The following is a 20469-nucleotide window of genomic DNA, read 5'->3' as shown; positions in this document are numbered from 1 at the left end:
AGGTAAAAAGGGCTAGAAGTAAATAGAGAGACATAACAAAAGTAGCAAAGGCTCGCTCCTTGGTCCTTACTCCCCACAGGTTGCAGTACTGGCAGGCGTAGGAGCAACCAAATCAGGAATTTAGTTGCCCAGTGACCATTCCATCTGAGGACAACATCATCCCCGGTGGGATGATTTGAGTTTAAGGTTGTTGGGATTTTTTTGGAAGGAATAATGGAATTGTAAATGGCAATTTGCCAATGGCAACATTAAAACATTAGTAGATTAATAAGGTCCTAGGTTTGGCCATCTAACAAACATTAGTGAGACCACTTTAGTTACTCCCTGTACAGAACCCCATTCCTTGTTTTTGAGTAGAACATGTTTTCTGTGTGGCCAGTCTAAGGTACCCTAGAGGCCTGATCTCAAAGGAAAATCTTCTACCTCTTTATCCCATTTTGATCTTTGAACTATTTTGACTTCTATGGTGTCCTTTCATGATGTAGTATAAAAAGCTAGTAATCAAAGTTGAGATGCAGCATTGATTTATATGTGGCAATGAAAACAGCCGCAAGTATCTCCTACATCTTTATTACTATTCACTTCTTTATGTCACTGCATATTACTGGCCTTCAGCAGCAGTATTATGCAATCTCCTTATGCCATATTCATAACCATTCAGTGAAGATGTCCCCTGTCTTCTCAAGATCACTGTTATCACTTTCCCAGAGTATTGTGAACTGATTTTAATCCCACCACACCAGCCAAGTCTAGACCTGTGGTGTTTCATAGTCAAGAGTTGTCATTACTGCAGTTGAGGTGTCCCTTATTGATTCATGGGTATAAGACACTATAGATATTAAAACACATTGCAGACATGAGTAGCATGCTTTAGAGACTGTCTTACACAGATTAATAGAAAGTATTAAAGGTGATTTCAGATAACTTTGTCACTGACTGCAGGTGTCCCCTGGGTGCAGGATTGCCAACCCTGCCATGAGGAGTGGCCAGCTCTGTGCTGTGACACACGCCGAGGCTACAGATGTGCTGTGTCAATGGTTGCATTTTAAAATAGATTGGGCAATGGTGCTGTGAGATTAGGTGAAGGGACAGGCTGTGCCTCAGAGTGATGTTGATGGTGTTCAGTAATATTGGAAATGATTTCCTCGCAGGTGTTAGCTCCCACAATCCTGGCGGAATCACTCACTTTGTCAAGGTGAAGAAAATGTTCCCGACAAGCCCATCACCGGACACATTCAGGTGTTTCTCCTCTGGGAGGAGCAAGGGCAGAATGATTTACTGTTCTCTGCCTATCTTCTTAACCGCCTGAGGCAGGGCACACAGACATGTCATGAGAGGTGGGAAAGGTTATTTATGTGTTTACCACTTCTCCTGGTGTCCTAAAGTGTCCCCTGCTCCTGGCGAGTCATCTGTTTCCTCTTAGCCTCCTTCTTCAGACAGGATATGACTCCAAAACCATCACAAATAACACTATCACTTGGTGCCATGTGCACAGCTAAACTGGAAGGATTTTAGAAATGATTAAACTTGCTGCTTGAATATCCTCAGCAGGGCTGCCTCTCCTATCAGTCGGATGTCATGCATGGCTCTTTAGAGGCTTGGGTAGACAGAGCAGAGGTTGTCCTCCTTTTATCCTTGCTGTTTTGCAAAAACTTTCACATCTTTGTTCTCTCTTGCTCTCCTTTTCCTCTTCCCTCATTTCTCATGAGCATCTAAAGGGCAGCATAGACACAAACTGGCCCTCTCCCAGGCTTCCTCTCATTTTTCAGTGCTTTCCTAGGTATAAGAGCAGAAACCCCAATTTTTTTTTTAAAGCAGCTACTTAAATAACCCCATTGAAAACCTGTCTGAAAGGAAGACACTTAAAAAATGAGATAAGTGGTACATTCAGACTGTGATAGGACTATTTTGAGCCTTCCCTCCTTTGCTCCTTTGATTTTTTTTTTTTTTTTTGAGCTCAAGTTCAAAGATGACAGCACAGTAGCTCCTCTGAGATGAAGTGAAGTATGTGGATGACTTTGATAAATGAAACTATTCTTTTCTATGATTAGCCTATAAGGAAAAAGAAAGAAAAATAGGCCAAAATTCTTCCACAGCAAAAAAATATAATAACCAAAACAGACCAAACTCTGAACAGATAGTTCCTCTGACTGGCATTCAGTGGGGATAGAACAGCAAAACCAGAAATATCCAGCAAAGAGAGCTTAGGACTGGTTGTATTTGGTCAGTAACCGTAGTCAAAACACACAAGAAACATGAGAGCTTGTCTGAGCAAGGAAACCTGATTTTACTGCAGATTACTACAGCTTTCCCAAATTGATTACTCTAATGCAAGTCTGAAAAACAAAACAAAACAAACAAGGAAACAAAAAATAACGGGAAAGTACTGCATTGCTGCATTGCTGTGAGTACCTGCATTGCACCAATCAACCCCCTGAATCAGGAACACCCTTATAAGAGACAAGTGTCATATTCCTTCAATAAAAACAAAAGTCATTGTGCCTATGAACAGAAATCATTGTGTCTGTGCTTATTGGCGTTTCTGGATCTTGTAGTAATTAACCTCCTAACTTCCAGGAAATGCATTGACTCCAGAACTGTGATGCCACTTATAACCCCACAAAATGGAAAGAGACATTCACTTGGCAAAGCATGGCATTCTCTACAGGGTATTGCTTGTTTAGGATTATTGTTTAAGAGAAAAAGAAAGAGATCGCTGCCTTTGAGTCACTTGTTATTCAAGCTGTGCTACCTACCTTGACAAGCTTTTTGAAACTCTTTCTCTATTTCACATCAATTTTAAAACTCCAGCTACCAAAATGGTGATGGTCTGGAAATATCAAACAACTTCTGTTTTTCATGTTTTTTATTTCCCTGACAGAAGATATTCCATATGAAACAAATATTTTATATTCCTTAATATAAAAGGACCCACAATGTTCAGAATTCTTAAAGGACCTTTTTCTTCTATAAAATCTTCATAACTTCAGACTCTATTTCATGATTTTGGGATGGTTTCCTTTGTGATTTTAGTTATTAGTACTGAAAACAAATGTCAGTTTTAATTCTCAGTCTCAAGACGAGCCAAAATAAACCTTCTGAGAAAGGAAAACAAGTTGTTTGACTTTTTCAGTCAGTTCAAGAAAAACAAAGTCATCAGCTTCACTGTTAATTTCTTAGCAGAAACATCCATCTGTGAGCAAAACAAGAAATACTCAGGGGAGAAAACAGCCACATGGATCTTTTTCATTTGGATCCCCCGACATGCTATCTTAGCTACTGTGCTGGGCTGCTAACACTTACTCGATAAATAATGGTCCAAATTCATCCCAGGTGTAATTTGGTGGAGTTACTACAGGAATGAATTTCTCTCTTCAGATGTGATTACCTTCATTTATTATAAACTTCTTTGATAACTTGTTATAAATCTTGACTATTTCTCACTTCTGTGCCAGCCATACTGGCAACATTCTCCATGTGAGTGCAGCAGAGGTAGCTAGCTAACAATTTGGCTGACAAAAAGAGGCATTTAGGCACAGATGCACTTTGCAGCTATCCGAGGCAAGACAAAGACTGCATTCAGAAAAGAGGTGATTTTAGAACAATTGTAAGGAACTAGGAACAAATACACAGCGTAATGTATTTGTTTAGAGTGCAGTTTTTTGGAGGCCTCTGGAGGTCTCTGGATATGCCAGCCTGTTTGCTTTTATTTTCACATAAATAAGCAAACAGAAGGTCTGCAGTGAAAAATATCAGTTCTGACTCAAACAATGGTCTTGATGTATGTGATGTATGCAATCCTCCTCTCACCCTGAAAAGGTGGAAAAGCTCTCACATAGCAGCTGCCACCAGGAAATATTTAATCCTGCCCCATGCTGCTATCCCTCTACCACAGCCTGTCCAGGGAGAGCACCTGCTCCTATGCCTGAAGAAAGACAAGAGATCCTTTGGCCTCCAAGGGTTGGCTGTTTTTCCCATTGCTTACCTTCATCTACAGTCCCCAAAGTCATTCAAAGGTTTAGTAAAGAACACTATTTGGTGACTAGGAAATTGCACAGATTATTCCAGGAAACAAAACAGTTCAAAGAGCTACAGAAGTTATTGTTTGACCTAAAGTAATTATCATTAGAGACAATGGATGAAATGTAAATAAATGTCAAGTTGAGTTGTGAGACTTTTTTTCAAAGATAACCAGTTAGAAGGTTAATCTGTCCAATTACCAGTAAACAAATTACCTCTAACTTAAAGAGACTGGAAGAGTTGAAATTGCAAAGCAAAAGGCACGAGTCTCATCTTCACTGTGAAATACATACTCTGTTCTTCACATCCTTCTCCTGGTGTTAACTGAAAGCAGCTATATTGCTGTTGTGATTAGTTCACTTAGGTTCCCACTACTAGGACTCTGGAATTCCATGCTTTCCCAACAACACCCTTCACAACAAGATCCTATCCATTTTAAAAGATCCAAGCACTATGCAAGCACAGGAGAGCTTTCATGGTCCCCTCCTTAACAAACCAACGACCAACCCTTTTTTTTTGGACAACAACCAACCCTTTTTAGTACAAAAATGTGAGAGCACACAGTGCGTATGTTGAAAATACACAGCACTGTCTTGAGAGTGTTTGCCCAAAACTCATCATGGTGAAGAGAAAGATGACCAGCAGTGTAACCAAATAGTAAGAAGGAAATTGCTGAGAGACTCTGGCAATATGAAAGGAGTCACCTTGAAAAGATATATAGAAAAATCCTGGACCTGTGTAATGGGGAAAGACATCAGAGTGAGAAGAGCAGAATGTGGTTTGGTGCTGCCAGAAGTCACCCTGCAGCATCACCATCCTGCCCAGGCTGGGCTGAGCATCATCCCCTGGGACACTACAGGGACATGGCACCCAGTCAGTGAGGGAGAGCTGGGGGCAATGAGTGGAAACCCCAGGGTGCTCTATGTGCCCCTGCACAATGTTTCATGCCCAAGTGTGTGACACAAGCACATGTACATCTGGAGCACTCTCATTTACCATGGGATGGGAGTGCAAGCAGGGGACCTGCATCCTTAGTATTGCCCCAACTCTATTATTGAGGTTTATCTGTTCTATGAATCGATATCAAACCTGAACGTACTGTTCAGTGATTTCCAGTTAATTACATGTCATTATCAATTTATAGCTTTGAACATGATTTGGGTTTAAAACACGTGAACCTACTCCTTGTGAAAACCAGCAGTGTTGCTTTTCCATGACACCAGTAAAATATCTCCTCATATTTAATGGTGGCTTAGACCCTTATTTCCACTGACCCTTTGTTAGATCTCATAGGGTACATAAATTGCAGTTTAATAGCACTGCAGTGTAGTAGCTGCATCCCTACCCCTCCGCTACTAAAAAATGGTACTGCAACAATTCTTTGTAAAAAACTTGTAGCTCATTTAATAATGTGCCTCAAGCAGAATGTAGTTACCTATGAGTTAGAAATTCAGGTATATACAGAGAAAATTCAGGTATATACAAAGTAAGGCAAGCCATTGCATTACACCCATTATGCTTTCTTTGTTTTTAACAATAACATCTTTGATCAAATTAAATTCAATGCTAGACTTAACTACGGAAAGCAGAAGCTTGCCAGCTTCCTTTTCACACCCTTTAAGCACAGCAATTTTGCAAATAGATATGGAGAAAACAAATCCCTTGAGACTTGTTTATTTTGCCTGGTAATTGATGAGAAACCTTGGGGTACAGATATGTATCACCTTGATAGAGGCTGCACACAAACATTTATTGTGTTCTTTTGTACACAATGGGTTTTCTTCCTAAAAGACTCAAAAGCTGTGCTTTTGTTTTCCTCTTACAAGCAGGCTAACATGATGCACAGTGGAAATCGTTTTATTTTTACTGCAGAAAGGGTAAAGATCTGGTTAGTGATCTGACTTCACATCTAACCATTACTGCAGTAAAAAAAAAAAGGTGGTCGGGCACTGGAACAGGCTCCCCAGGGCAGTGGTCATGGCACCGAGCTGCTGGACTTCAAGAAATGTTGGGACAGTGCTCTCAGACAAGGGTCCAGTTTTGGGTGGTCCTGTGTGGAGCCAGGAGCTGGACTTCATGATCCTTGTGGGTCCCTTCCAACTCAGGATATTCTATGATTCTATCCTCTTTTTCTGTAATTTACAACTCAGGGACTTCCTATGCCAGACATCAATTTATTTGTATAGTTCTATATGGATTTTTTCTTCCATAGAAGTATGTAAATGTGTTTGGTATTTTTGTGTGTGTGTAGTTATTTGTTGTAATAGAGCGGTGCGTATTTTATAGCCTACATCTTGAGGCTGAAAAATTGCCAAAGAATGATACTTGCCATAAAATGGATAATTATCAGCCCAGCTGAAACACATCAGATCCTGCTCCAATCTGAAGACACTCTGGAAACAGAGTTTAGTAAAGTTTGGCACATGGGACAGGTCTTTGCTCACAAAGCAAAGCTTTTTACACTGAGAGGAAGAGGTCAGCTCCTGCTTCTGCTATGAGAGACAATGGTCATGCACACCTACAGATTTCGGGGCTTTCACCATCTGAATTTAAGAAAAAAACTGAAAAGTTCACTTTCCACAAGTGCATGCTTTGGCAGATATTGCATCAGCAGTTACTAATGCTACAGAAAATAGAACATTTTGGGAACAAAGCAGACTCAAAAACATCATGAAGAAAATAAGACACCTAATGGGAATGCAGTTATCATTCATCCTCCCTCCACTAGAGCAGATGATAGCGGAGGTGTTCTCCTGTGGAGGCACAAAAAGATGAGGGGGAGGAATGCCTACCATAGAAAGATACACTGCACAGAGAAAAGTCACAACTGTCTTTCTTCCCCTGGCAAGTGGAGACACACCATTAAACACACAAGGACACAAAGGAGTAAGAGACATCAGTGGAACAGCAAAACTTTGCATCCCAAACCAGCTGGATGTATTTAGGTTTATGTGTGATAAATAAACCCAGATCTATAGATTGAATCCCTGTTACCCTCCCATCTACCCTTCTATAAAGGCAGGTGTCAAGAAAAAAAAATTTGTCTCCTTCTACAATTAATGGGAAGAAGATGTCACCTTACACAAGTAATTCAGAGCAGGAAACTCCAATGCATTTCAATTATATTCAATTCAGGAAAGAAACTGGCATCTCCAAATGAGATTCAAGCATCTTGAAAGATGCTGAATGAATCTCCTACTGACTGTATCTGTTCTCCTTGATGATGAATCTTGGACTTAGACATTTCAGTTTTGTTTCCTTTGCTGACATCTAAAAAGTAAATATCCATATTTACTAGTTTGGATCTAGTTGCCCACAACCTAATGATTTTTAATGATTTTAGGCCTCTTTATAATTAATGAATCATTTACAGGAACAATAAACTGACAATAGCATTTTCCTTCATGAAAATAATACTAGCTTCACTGCTTAATAATAATAATAATAATAATAATAATAAACAAAAACAAAACTAACATTTGCAAGTGTGGAAACCAGCAGTGCTGTGTTATAAATAAAAAGGAGATCTCTTCCCCTGCAGATGCTTATTCTGTGCTGGGAACCATGAAATTTGTTCTCTTATCTTACTGAATCAGTCTCAACAGCCATAATTTTTTTTAGAGATACCCATAGTACAACCATTTTCACTCTAAATTTGATGTTTTAAAGATGGCTTTTATTTCACACTGTAATGTGACATGTATGGGTCTCGGTCCATCAATTACCAGATTGTAAAGGCAGTTTTCTCTTCCTCTCTTTCTTTCTTTCTCTCTCTCTCTTCCAAGTTTCCTGTCAGCTCCTTTTTCTCACCTGTCTATGTCCCTCCATATAGCAGCTATGCTTTCAATTTATCAACAACCCCACCAATATGAAAAGTGCTGAAAGTGCACTGCCCCATCATCCAGATTTTTAATGAAGGTATTAAGCAATATTTTTTCCCCAGTACCAAACCCCAAGGGTGTCCATTAATACACAACTACCAGTTGGACTTTGTGTCACTGAACATCACCCTGTGGTCCAGACATTTTTTCACAAGCTTTATCATCCACTCCTGCAGACCTTATTTCCTACATTTGACTGTGAGTTTACCATGGGAGATTGTTCCAAAAGCCTTACTATGGTGACAAACAACACCCACTGCTCTTCCCTTGTCACCTCATCACAGAAAGTAATCAGTTATTCAGCAGTATGCTCTACTGGCATTTCAATTGTTTTGTTTTTGATTTTGTGGAGAGAAAACAGTGCAAATAGAAGCCATAAAAATCAAAGCACCTGGATCTCCATTTGACGTCAGTCATGAATAACACTGCAATGTCAATAAAGCACAAAGCAGCATTTTCTTTTGCCTGCTGATAAAATATATCAAATGCATACAACCCTTGTAAGAAAAGACTTGTCATGTTTTCATTTCACTGCTTCAGAGCTGCAAGGGACAGCAAGGCACTCTAGCACAACTTTCTAGTGCTTCAAATTCTGTGTCCCTAGCTTGAGATGATGGGTAGGTGGTCAAAAATAAATGGGCAGCCTGGGTTGCAGTGCTTAGTTAGTTCAGTGAATTCCAGTGCACTGTGAGGATCTTTGCTTTTTATTTTATTTTCAGTATTTCTAGAAGTCAATACAGGAAGAAAGGCCACTGTTTGGTTCCATCTGTGCCACCTTGGAAACACAGAGCAACACTGTATTTATTTAATTGTTTGGATTTATAAGGAAAAACAAAAAAAAAAAAAGAGAGAGAGAGAAAAAAAAAAAGAAAAAAAAAAAAAAAAACAGACAGAAAGAAAATCTCTTCCATCTCTCCCAGTTCTGAAACAAGAACAGATCACAAAACCCAGGAAGCAGGAGCTGCCAGTCAGGCTATTTATTTGGGAGGTCTTAGTATGTCAAAAGGAATAAACATCCCTTATACCAATGCTCTTTATTACTGGGTTATGCACAAGTCAAGCAGGCTTTGAAGAAAGAGATCTTTACTGAGGTGCTGAGCACTTGATATTAAATACTAACCTCTGTCTTGAGAGAAAATAGGAGTATTTGTGGGTTTGCTTCTGCACTCCTATAATATCATGAGATTAGACTCCCACTGGAGCGTAATATTCTTCCTTCATTTCCCACCGTCCATTTTTGTACCAGTAAATTGAACAACACCAGGACAAGAGCACAGGTGCAGGAATTCATTATCCCTGCTGTTAAAAAGCTAAAGGAGCCCTTAGCTGCTTTTGGCCCGGACCAACTAACAGTTTCCCAGATGGTTGGTTCCCCAGCATGGTTTGGGAGCCAGATCAGAGCAAGGAACTTCCCACCAAGCCCTGGATTATGGAAGGAATTGAATGACAGCCTGGTTTTCCAGCTGGCTTCAGGGCTCCACAACAGCTCCTGGCACTGGACAGTTTTCTAGTAGAGATACAAGAGTAAATGCTTTCCCGGTCAAATCAGAGCAAACCCAGCTTTCCCCACTCTGTTGTAATTCAAATGTTTTCCCTCTCTTCCTCCACTATTTTGGAAGAATTGGGATATTTTTCCCAGCATCTGAGTTTCTCAGTACCTTCACATAATGTTTCCTCTTTGTTTCAAAGAGAGGCTGCTGCTGCCTTTGAAGAAATTCGGAACTAATAGCACTGTCTGGCAAGGAGTGACAAGCTTGTATCATCAAAGACAAGAACATAAATCTTAACAACTTGCACCTAAGGAACTATCTCCCCCCTCCCCACAGATAAAGCTACAAGATAGAAGAGAGGCATGAAGATTTATTGGGAACAGAAAAGAGTGAATGAGGAATGAGAAAGAGGCTTAACAAGTCATAAATGAGTTTATGAAAGCAAGAAGTTTCCCTGTACCTGAATATGCACAGATAAAATCTGAGTCCTTAACCCTCCTAAGGTGGTTGACTGAGCTGTGTTTTCTCACCCTGGATCAAGGAGATCCTATTGCTATGACACTTGATGGTCTACCCAAGGTCACCTTCTTCCTTGCTCTGCTTCTTTGCCCAGTCCAGGTTTCTCTTGGGAATAAATCTCTTCCTCTCAGGTGTGATAAATGAAACCTGGGATCAGTTTAGGTCCCTGAAAGAAAGAATTTACAAAACTTAGAAACATCTCCAGGGTGGTAAGATCTAGATACATTTCTTGCTTTGTATGGAGACAAGCTGCCCTTTTCTCCTCTCTTCTTAGGAGGGGCAGGGCAGCCCTTGTACAGGGAAACATGGGCACTCTTAGTCCACCTGTACCAAGGTTCCTCTGTCTCTCTCAACATCCTTCAGCCTCTTCTCCCTGTTCTCCACTCTCCAGGCCTGCTAAGATACTCTTAGGGGAGTGTGGCAGCCATCTCAGTGTTAATTAATTTATTGGGGTCCATTAGATCAGTGCTTCAAGGGCAGGGAAAATTTGAAAATATGCATACAAATAACAAGAGATTTAAAAAGTTTACTGGAATCCCCTGCTGTTTTCCCTTTTTTCATCCCAGGTGGCTCCTCTTTGCTTGAGTATCTACATGTATATTTTTTTAATTCTAATGTTAATTATGTTGAACATCCCTACTCAAACAGACAAGGTGATCCCAAATGAGCTCTGAATTAAAGCATGAAAGTCTAGATTCTTCTTCCCAAAGGAACTCGGCTATTTCAGTATATAGAAGATGGTCTCTGTTAATAACTATATCACCATTAACATTGGCTGTTTCAAAAATTGGACCATTCTTGCAGGCAGTGGGGTTGATTGGAGAAGAATTTGGTGCTGTAGAAGGGAATTTTATCCAAACTAAAAATATTTTTTTCTTTATAATCATCCAAAGTAGATGCAACTTCCACCTCAAGACTGACCTCATGTCACGGGGGAAAGAAAACAACCAGATAATACAATGACACTAAGTTCAGGTTGTTCTTCAAGGGAAAAGTGTCAGGAAATGCCCAGCTTGAGATGTTCACAACAGAGAAGTCTACTTTGTGCTAAAATAAAAGAAAGCGAATTTTTTTAATATTTTTGTGGAATTTGTAATCTGAAGTCCATAATAGATGAATGTAGAGAGTCATGGTGGCCATCAGTGCTAGCTTGCAGGTCCACATGAAGACTGAGTCAGGATTGGAAACAGTTTATTACAAACTAGGATTTTTAATCTTGTCCAAGAAATGCATTTGACATTTTTTCTTAAATAAAAAAGCAATGACCATCTTCTCCCTGCCACCAAAGCTGTTTTTGCCTGTGTCCCATCTCCTGTAATTAGAGCAGACTTGCATAGTTTCATATGACATTGGACACCAATGGGGAGGGTGAAAAGCTTCAGGAAGAAGAACAAATATGAATGAGTATCTGAGAGTTTAATCATACAGAGTGTTGCAGCCCTCAAAAACTGTCACAAAAAAATGTAATCCACTCTCTTCACAGGCAAATGACTATAAGGTAACTATGCTGTCCTATTGGACTACTATTTTGAACATGAAGGTCATGCTGAACACATTAAGGGTTATTAAATGGGATGAAGTGAGTAAAAACCATCTACAGTAGTTAGTACTGATGAATACCCATTGCATGTTCCTAAAGAGGAAAGAAAACATTTTTTGTTTAATAGCTCACATAAAAACCTGTATAGCCTGATCAACATTTCTCCCATACAAATTTATAAATCTTCTCATTGTAAATGCTCTGGTAGATAGAGAATAAAAGTCCTTCTTTCAGCTAATAAACTTGCATCAAGAAATGCAGTTCTAATAAATAAATAAATAAAACCAGATGTATGAATATAAATTGCTTTTTAAGTGCAAAATGAATCAGATTTTCTGAAGATGAAACCTGTATATGTGCTGAACCACGTTTGTGTTTTCTGTCCCATTTGCTCTGAATTTCAAGCTATAGGAAAGTTTCCTTTTTATTTCTAGTTCGTTGCAGTCCACTCACAGGTGGATACGATTCTGCACTTCTTCAGCAGTACATTTATGGCTATGAACTGAAAATGGAGGATTGTTATCATGCTCATTACTCTGTGTGTCTGTTTAATTATGCCACATTGGGCAGCTGGTCACTTTACAAAAAGACCAAAACTAACACTTTTTCTTTTATTCTTTTTCTTGTCAATACCAAGCCATTAATATTTGATTATGTATTTTCTTGTTTATTTATTTATTTATTTTAATTATGAGCCCCAGAAAATTAGTTTTTGTGCTCGACATGAAAAAAATTTAAGGTTACTTTTATAGCTTATGTGATTTTTCCAGGATTAGGCCTATAAAAAATAGATTTTACAATTATAATGAAAAATAGACAATTGTAGGGGGTTTGTGGCCCCACAGTAACAACAACTTGAGTGCCAAAATGTTATGTTCCATGCTGCTGTCCAGTCAAGATGGGAATCTCAGTACAGTTGTTATTTTCAGGCTATCACTATAATCATTATACAGCAATAGTAACAGAAAAAAACCTTTACTATAAAATCTTGCATACAATAGCAATAATAGAAGGGTCCTTAGTATAAATTCTTACATGGCAGTTTATCTGATATTGGTGAAGGATGAACTCACAAATATCCAGATCATGGCTCAGAATAAGAAGCTGGGAAACAGCATATGGATTAGGGCTGCTGAAACCAAGGTGGGGAAAAATGGAAAACTGGCTCCAAAGAAGTTAGAATTCAAAGGAGAGCAGAAATATGCTTGATATTCCCAGGCAGAGCTCTTCTGAAATGAAGGATGTTCCCAAAAGGTCTCAGTGACAGTAAGTGATGTCCCAGTTAATGCAAGGTGGGTCATTGGAATAAATACATAGCATCCTCTTCCTCCAAGGAAGCCATCCAATAAGTTTCTTGTATATTAAGCTTCTAGTTTTAGACCTGTCTTGGGTGTGTCCTCCTCTTTCCAGCACACATGCACGCATGAAACGGACTAACAAACATTCAGCATCATTCCGTCTACCTTCCAACTTGTTTTCTAAAGTCTATTTCAGTTTTAATAAGAATTGACTACAAGTGACTGACTGGGTCACCTTCCATCCAAAATGCCATTTGTCCTAGGTCTTTCTATTTCCATGCCTGCACAATTCAGTGACATTTTGTTCCATCTGTCCATCTGGTTTACACACCTGTCTTCTCTTCCTCCAGGTACAGAAGCTGATGACTATGACAAATAACAGATTAGGTTGAAAAAATGTGCAGTCTTATTATTTCATCACACACACAATTTTTAAAGGTAAACGTCAATGCACTTCCAACTCACTTTTTATTTCTGCAGTAATGTTCCCCTGAAGATCTTCAAGGAGTGAAAGTCCAAGGGAAGATATAGAGAAGTCTATTGCTCAAGCTACCTGAAGCATGATAGCCACAAATAACTTGCAAAAGAATTGAATCACATCTTTCATTTTTTAAATCACAATCCCCAGTAGGTGACAGTCTGTTCAAAAAAAAAATAAACAATACAAAATAAAAAATTAAAAATTTACTGATTGTTAAGGAATGACAAGATTTTTTTCAGAATAAAACAAGTATTCAGTTTTGACAGAAAAAAAAATGTTTTTGTTTTTGTATTTTATGGTTTAAAATAAAGAGCAGAGACACAGCTTCCAAAGTGCAGTGCAAGAAGCTTCACAATATATATACAATATGCAAGTGGCTTTGCGTGGGAGAGAAAGACAGAGACAGAGAGACAAGGACAGGAAGAGAGAAAATGATTTAATCTAAGTTTTTCCCCAGCAGAATTTCATAGTAGATTATTTCATTAGTCCGTGGTCTCATGATCTATGGGCCTTTAGTTCCCCAAACTTTACTACGAGATAACAAACGTGATCCTCCCAGTGTCGATATTTTGCCTGAAGTTAGATAAAACATCAATATACGCAGAGGAGACCATACAAAGTATCTAACACATGAAAAAATGTGTGATATGCGTCCATCCCCTTCCTGTTCAGCTTTTTATTTAATGACATTTTTTATGTGAGTTTGGACAGCTCAGGGAAAAAAAAAAAAAAAAAAAAAAAGCCTGCAGGAGACCTGCAATTCTAGGTGAGTTTCCTGAACTGGCTGATGACTGAGCACCCTCTTTTCACTGTGCCAGGATAGAAAAGGAGGGAATGTATTAAAGCTGTCTCTTACTAAAGGATGTTTATGAACTTGCCTGTCAGTAAAATTTTGCATCAATGTTTGCCTTGGCAGATGAGCCCAGGCTTTGGGAGACATGGATTCCTCTGACCTCATTTGGGTATCTAGAGGTTAGTTGTCTAGATCGTGGATTTAGGTCCTGCTGTTGTTAATGAAAATAGATCAGTAGAAGATTATTTTTCTATCCATAGATAAAAGATTTCTGTGCATACAAGATGAATTGCTCTCTGGTGCCCAGTGAGCCAAACTTTCTGAAGGATCTCCAGCACAAAGTTGCAACCCCCTAAGCAGAGGTGCCAAAGAATGTCTGATAGGATCTTCCCTTAAAGCCTTCAAAGGTAGCTCCTGCGAGACATTGGCTATGTAAGAAATGAAGATATTTACTTCCAGCAGAACTGTTTCACTATTAGCCTAAAATTTAGGTTCAACTTGACTGCCTCAATTTGCTGGAGGTTTTCTGGCTGATTTGTAGACCTGATCTCTAGGAATCAAGTGGGGAAATCCACGTAAGAAAATTCATAACACCCATGCTTGCATTGTCCCTAGAAGAGGGGGATGTTTTCATGTCAATGCATATGAGGGAATGACAGATACGTGGGATCATCTCCAAATTCTCTGTGACAAAGTTATTTTGAAATGAAATTGATTTCTGGAAACTCATAAGTTAATTTTAGATCGCATCTCCTAAGTATTTACTTTGGCTTAGGCGTAGATCTGTGTGTACAGAAAATATACCTAGAAAATTTCTCACAATGTCTCACAGCTACAGTTACAGGAAAACTAAGCCTAATCTTGACAGATATGGGGTTGATAAATTAAAGGAACCAACCTGACACTTTCAGCAGTTACTTAACAGGAGTATCTCGAGCCCTGATTCCACGACAAGGGGCTGCACCTTACAGACCTGTCTATAACTAGTGAGCTGTCTGACGAATGAAGAAAGGAAGGAAGAAATGGACAGTCCCAAGGCAAGCAAATAACATTTCCACATTGTCAGGTCAATGTCAGCACCTTGGTGACTCTTCCTCTCAATGCTGTGCTGAGTTAGTGGCTGGCACCCCACGGGTAGGATCAGCACATACATGTACATGCTGTCCCAGGAGCAGCTGAAGAACACTGTGTGGTACAAGTCTGAATGACTAAACAAGAGTTTGCGGGTCTCTGCTCAGAGGCAGCTTGTCCCTGGGGCTATATTCTGCTCATAAGTCAACCATAAAGTTCACCCACACCAGGCTGGGAACAAGATCAGGCCTTTTCTATTACATATTTAATGCTTCTCCAATTGTTGCTTATGAAAGATGATAACGTGCACCACCAAGAGAGCACTTTATCAGGAGCAAGGAACAGCACCAAGTGAATGGAAAAAGTTGTTGACTAGAGCAGTCTATTGCCCCAATGCTGTAAAATTAATCTATAAGGATCACATTCAGCAATTGCTTTGCAATTACTGTAAACTCTGAGAAGACAAATCTTTGTCCTTAGCCTTTGTCATCCCAATGGAGTCACAGAAGCTTAGAAAAATAAGCTGGATAATACCTCAACAGGTGATCTAATACATTGCCCAGAGCCTTTGTTATTCAAACAAATAAAGTGTAATTTCTCCACTACAGGTGTTCTACAATTATTCTACTACAATTACCATTACAAAAAAAACACTTTACCAGCATGGCAGTAACTAACAAATCAAAGGCTGTGCTATTCTCCGAGATCCTTTGATTTAAAACGTATTTCTATCTCCATTTTGCACCATGAAGTAGAGTGAAATTGTTATTACATCTTGCAGAAAATCTCATAGAGCCTTTCTATAAATCAGGTGAGAACTTTCTCTGCCCCACAAGGTCTGTGGTTAGGTGTTACCATTGCTCACTGCAATGTTCACTGGATGTTACCAGTGAGCATTTCTGTTGCACTGCCAGATTCAGAAAATTCACACCCTGGACTTGCAGTCGGGGCAGGAGACAGTACAAGACTTCTCTAACAACAACAAAGACATGTATGTGTGATCACATTAGGTGCTACGTAAAAGTTAAAAATGACCATAAATATTCTTCTTTATGCTAGGTCCCTCATCCTGTCATCAGATTTGACCCGCAGTGAGGCAGATAGCAGCTACATGAAAGGAAGTGTGTTACCAGTAAAGGCATATGTCTATATGTCCCTTTACTCTAAGCAAACAGCAAAAACAATGCAAATTCTACACAAGTTTTTCAGGCAGCACACAGACCTATTGGTTTAGGAGTATTTTCTTTTGGATTTTTTTTTTAAACAGCTCAAGCAAAATTGCCTCCTGCATGGCTGAATGATGCATCACATCTTATGTCAGGTCACCTTTGAGGCAGTCGTTGCAATCAGGTTTTATCTGATAACATCAGAGCAGATGAGCCAGCTTACTGTACATACAGTAAAGGAAAGCTGCTAATAAAGATGCCTGACCTTGGGGACAAATTTGCTGAGCTCCACAATGGAGAAAGAAGTGCTATGTGTGCTGACAGTGAAGGTCCATCTTGTGATAAGCTAGACGTGACAGCAGACTAACAGAAAAATTAATTAGTAGCAGCTGAATTCTTATATGTGACCCAGTTTCAGGAAAAAAAATAGGAGTAAAAATGTTTTCTTTAAACAGCTTTCAACATCCTCAGCTTTCTCAACATTTCTGAATCTTCTCTGAAAAATAAGAAAGCAGATATAGGGGATGGTAGCATGCACACAGTAGTCTGTCAGTTTTGATTCAAAATACTGCAGAATACACCCCAATGTCCCACATTTAATAAGTAATAAAAAATATATATTTTCTGGTGGAAAGGTCATATTTTAAAAGCAATGTGGTAAATAAGAACAGGAACTGCACTGGAAAGTTACCCACAAAGGGTTTCCATAATGCAAGATTTCATTTAACTGGGGTCTCTTCCTGCTTCCCAGTACAGCCTAGCTCATTAAGATGTCACCTCTAGATCATCAGATCAAGGCATGCCAATTTCAAACATAGTTTTCTATCCTGCTTTATTGAACAATTCTTAAAACTGCTCTTTCTGTGTTTTTTGTTTGTTTGTTTGTTTTTTCCCCCTCACACTAAGGAAAACAGATTTCAGAAATGCAAGACCTACAACTGAAATCACTCTTCTCTATAAAATTCACATTTAATTATAGCTGAAGATCAATTCTTACATTTTTCCAAAGCTAAGAACAATCAGAAATACTGTAGCAGGAGGTATAGATAAACATAAGCCCACTGTAATTTGGTGTTTCTTGTCATTCTTGGATCTGAAATTTTGCTAAATGCTGCTACCAGACCAAAAATATAGCAGCATGGTTTGGATGTTTCCTATTTCTCTGCAGAAGCAAATGAAGTTAAGTAATTAGGAAAGATTCTATATCTTTAGCACTGGAAACTTGAGTATTCTCCTGATCTGCAGGTAATGTACATCTGGGAAAACGAAATGTGACTATGAAACTTTCATACATTGTTGATAAAACCTTTATTTAACATAGCTACTGTAATAAAAAATCATCTCCTAAGTTCTATTTGCTAGAGGACATATAGCTTCTCTATCATCCTTATAAAAACAGCTTCATCCAATTCTGAGGGAATAAAACAGACACTTTAATAATAAATAATAAAACGGACACCAACAATAAAGCAGATGCAAGTAATAAGACAGATGCCAATAATAAACAACAAAAAAGTAAAGTGTTTTTCTATTGTTTGTAAAATATATAAATATATTAAAAATAACTGTAAATAAATAAATAAATAAGGTAAATAATAAGGGGACACTGTTGATATGTGTCTGGAAATTATTTACTTTTTGACACCAGATCTTGTAGATACTGGAAGCCTGGGATTACGTAGTATCAGAGCCAGTCAATGAAGAATTATTCTGTTTTGCATGAACTATTTATCTTTCATTATTTGGATTCATCTTGCAACAGACAAGAGAGACCTTTTGCATGAAAGCCCTTTATGTCATGAAGAAAAAGAAAGAGATCTGATCTTTCAGATTTACCAGTTCAGTAATCTAGGCACCCCAAATTCAGAGACCCCATACTCATTGCAACACTACCTGGTCCTTAGCATGGACTGCGGATGAGGTTTCCCTCAACATGTTAAGCTCCCATGAAAACTACGAAATATGATTTCTCTCTTCCTAGCAAAAGCTGCATCCTATTTAGGAGAAAATTTTCCTGGTGGAAGTTTTGTTAAGGTGCATACATTTCAGCACATCACTTACTAAATTTCATTATAGGTTTCAATTTATGGAATCTTTTCAATACTTAAGCTCTTGGTGTTGGGGGGGGGGGGGTGGAGAAGGGAGGAAAAACAGAAAAAGATCCTATTAAGCTCTATTTGCTGTAACCAATGGTTGATTTTCCTGCAAGATTGTTACATGATGCTATTTCCATTTCTACAGCATTTAGCAGTACTGAAAATATTCATACACACCATACAGCTGATACAGCTCAATAATGAGAAGTCACTTTCTGCCTCACCCAATCTGTAGAAACCATCTAAGGCATCCTCCACTCTTTATCTACCTTCCTTCCTTTCAGTTCACAGCTGAATTATATCACCAGATGCAATCACAGACATTGAATCACAGGATGCTAGATCATAGCATCCCTGTTTGCCTTTGCAGTTTAATATTTCAGCATGTTTCTCTTGTGCTGTACCTTCTGCCTCCAGGCACTGTGATCAAGCTGAATGTTGCCTGTGAGCAGGACTGAGCTGGCTCACCCCATCTGGGGACACTTTGTCTTTTAATGAGATGCCAAAACCACTGCTGGGATGGACTGGAGTGAACTGGGTGTGTTTAAGCCTAGAGAAGAGCTCTTGGTGTTTTCTTTCACTATGGAAAGGGTACAAATAGAGAAGTTGAAACGTGGCTGTTCTTATAAGTGTACAGTATAAGGGCAAGAAGCAATAGACACAAGTTACAGCAATGAAATTTCTGATTTCATACAAGGAAAATAAATCTCAAGTGCTAAAATACTAGGACAAGTGCCTAGAGAGTTCGTGAAATCTGAGTCCTTGGAGATATTCAGAACTTGAAAGCAAGAAAATCCTTGAGCAATCTGATCTAACTTTGAAGTCAGATCTGTTCTGAGCAGGAGGTCAAACTGGAGACCTGCAGAGGTCCCTTCCAGCCTGAATTATTCTGTGAACTTATTTGTTATTCTCTTCTATGACCCAGAACTTAATGAAAACCCTGAATCAGAGAGGTGCATTTAACATTAAATCAAGGTCATAAAGAAGCAGAAAAACTCAGAGGATGCTGCTTGTGTCCCACAGCTTCAACATGAAGAGCTCTTCATGCTTGCTCAACCTAAGACCAATCACTCCTGTACCATGAAGGGCAGCGAAGTCCAGATACAACTGCAACCCTCTTGTGGCACTTTTTTAAAGGAATGAAATATAAGCATATTAATCTTAAGAAACACTACAAGCCATGCAAATCAGGTTGCCCAAGGACAGTGCAAGCAATTTGGCGTATTTTAATCCCTGGTATGCTCGCCCAGCACCTACCCCTTTGCTCATTCCTAAACCAAAGGTTATTTGTTTTATTTCAAGTCTTTCAGAACAATTGTTTTCTTTTGTTTGTTTGCTCAATTTTTAAACTCACAGGCTTTTTGCTGTCTACAGTATCTTCTGTTAAGTGATCCAGTAAAAGACACTGGATAATAAATAAATAATAAAACCTAGAATAGCACATCAACTCACAGTAATAGGTCTTGGTTGAGCTTTGCTGGGAAAGAATGCCCACCCACAGCAAGCACAGCAGATCCATAAGTACTTGAACAAAAGCAATTACAGACTTTTGACTAACTCGTGTAATTTTTTTTTAAAGTTCAGTTAAAATAATAATAATAATAAAAAAATCCAATTAATTTTGTTTCACCCAGAAGAAAGTGTGATATAACCTATGGAAAGTAATACTGTAATAAACCAATTTCAGCTGGCACAACTGTGTCGATCTGGACAATGTCAGATCGGTCAGAAAGCCCCAGGCAGGATGAGTGGTGTGCTTTGGATCCACATGACTGCACAGTGACTTTCCTAAAATGGATCTGGAAGTTCCAGAATGAGTAAGATTGCCCACATTTTATGCTATTTTCTGCTGCTTCTGCTAAGAGATGTTTTTAAGTACTGCCTCCTTCTTTGTTCACAGTTCAGGTTTTGGGCTGAGCTCAAAGAGAAGTTGGTAGCATGTAGGTCATACAAAGCCCCACACTGTGCTCCCGTGCTACTGCAGCATGTTGGAGGAAAGGAAAGGGTCAAGAGTGAAGCCCCAGGTAGAAGCATGATGGTTAACACAATTTCTTAAGACTAAATCAAGTCACCAGCTAGGAAGTCTTCCCTGGATATCCACATCTGGGCCCTTT

The 20469-nt window shown here is 39.0% G+C and overlaps 2 long non-coding RNA genes across 2 annotated transcripts in view; both read right to left on the bottom strand.

Annotated features, from left to right (window-relative positions):
* The window catches only part of LOC140002042 (uncharacterized), a 77335-nt gene that overhangs the window by 41278 nt on the left and 15588 nt on the right, over window positions 1-20469 (bottom strand). The window lies entirely within an intron of this gene.
* Window positions 10640-18607, bottom strand: LOC106014990 (uncharacterized). Its single transcript, XR_001186726.5, has 3 exons — window positions 18533-18607; window positions 13214-13387; window positions 10640-13114 (listed from the first exon to the last, which is right to left on the bottom strand). It is a non-coding gene; the product is annotated as an uncharacterized lncRNA (long non-coding RNA).

This window comes from Anas platyrhynchos, chromosome 3 (assembly GCF_047663525.1).
Source record: "Anas platyrhynchos isolate ZD024472 breed Pekin duck chromosome 3, IASCAAS_PekinDuck_T2T, whole genome shotgun sequence".
In the NCBI taxonomy this organism is placed as follows: domain Eukaryota; kingdom Metazoa; phylum Chordata; class Aves; order Anseriformes; family Anatidae; genus Anas; species Anas platyrhynchos.
Note: the sequence above shows the minus strand (reverse complement) of the source record. Positions and strands in the feature narration are given on the sequence as shown.